Source organism: Seriola lalandi, unplaced genomic scaffold (genome assembly GCF_002814215.2).
Source record: "Seriola lalandi dorsalis isolate HSWRI2012SDOR001 ecotype SW California unplaced genomic scaffold, Sedor1 jcf7180002054758, whole genome shotgun sequence".
Taxonomy (NCBI): domain Eukaryota; kingdom Metazoa; phylum Chordata; class Actinopteri; order Carangiformes; family Carangidae; genus Seriola; species Seriola lalandi.
The window spans coordinates 683869-685030 of NW_019525311.1; the positions used below are offsets into that span (position 1 = coordinate 683869).

Consider the following 1162-nt stretch of genomic DNA (forward strand, 5'->3'; position numbering starts at 1 on the left):
CCCAATTTTTCCAGCTGCAACAGGCAGCCGTCCCCTTTCCTCATTTGGCCACAACTGCTCTATGTACTGCTCAGAGTTGCAAAGCCTCGCAAAGAACACCAGTGATTCCACACATGCAACAGGCAACCGTCCCCATTCCTCGTTTGACCACAACTGCTCTATGTACTGCTCAGAGTTGCAAAGCCTCGCAAAGAACACCAGTGATTCCACACATGCAACAGGCAGCCGTCCCCTTTCCTCATTTGGCCACGCCTGCTCTACGTACTGCTTACGGTTGCAAAGCCTCGCAAAGAACACCAGTGATTCCACACATGCAACAGGCAACCGTCCCCATTCCTCATTTGACCACAACTGCTCTATGTACTGCTCAGAGTTGCAAAGGCTCGCAAAGAACACCAGTGATTCCACACATGCAACAGGCAGCTGTCCTCATTCCTCTTTTTCCCAGTTCCTCATATGGCAATGTCTGCTCTATGTACTGCTCACAGTTGCAAAGGCTCGCAAGGAACACCAGTCATTCCACACATGCAACCCTCACTTTTAGTTGCTCTAGAAACACGCCAGCAGATGAAAATGTGGAAACGCTTCACGAATTTGCGTGTCATCCTTTCGCAGGGGCAGGGGCCATGCTAATCTTCTCTGTATCGATTCCATTTTTTCATATGCGCTGCCTGAGCAAGCACACTGGTCTTTGTGCGACGGCTGCATTATAAGCCCCGGTGGGGAGATCGACCCCGTTGCAGTGGTGCAGACTAAAGTTCTCCCATCCCTAATAGATGGCATCACAAAAGTGTGGGAGTACTTCTTTCTCCATTTATCAACTAAACATTAGTAATAACAACGTACTGACTGCATATTTACATGATTACAAAATTAACCAACACAGTAATACCAAAATCTCTTTGACAATGAAAACAGTGCTGTGCCCCATTTTTCCAGCTGCAACAGGCAGCCGTCCCCTTTCCTCATTTGGCCACGCCTGCTCTATGTACTGCTTACGGTTGCAAAGCCTCGCAAAGAACACCAGTGATTCCACACACGCAACAGGCAACCGTCCCCATTCCTCGTTTGACCACAACTGCTCTATGTACTGCTCAGAGTTGCAAAGCCTCGCAAAGAACACCAGTGATTCCACACATGCAACAGGCAACCGTCCCCATTC

The 1162-nt window shown here is 48.9% G+C and overlaps 1 pseudogene; it reads right to left on the reverse strand.

The window, feature by feature from the left end:
• Positions 1–570: 570 nt before the first annotated feature.
• LOC111668779 (U6 spliceosomal RNA) lies at positions 571–683 on the reverse strand (annotated as a pseudogene).
• Positions 684–1162: the final 479 nt, after the last annotated feature.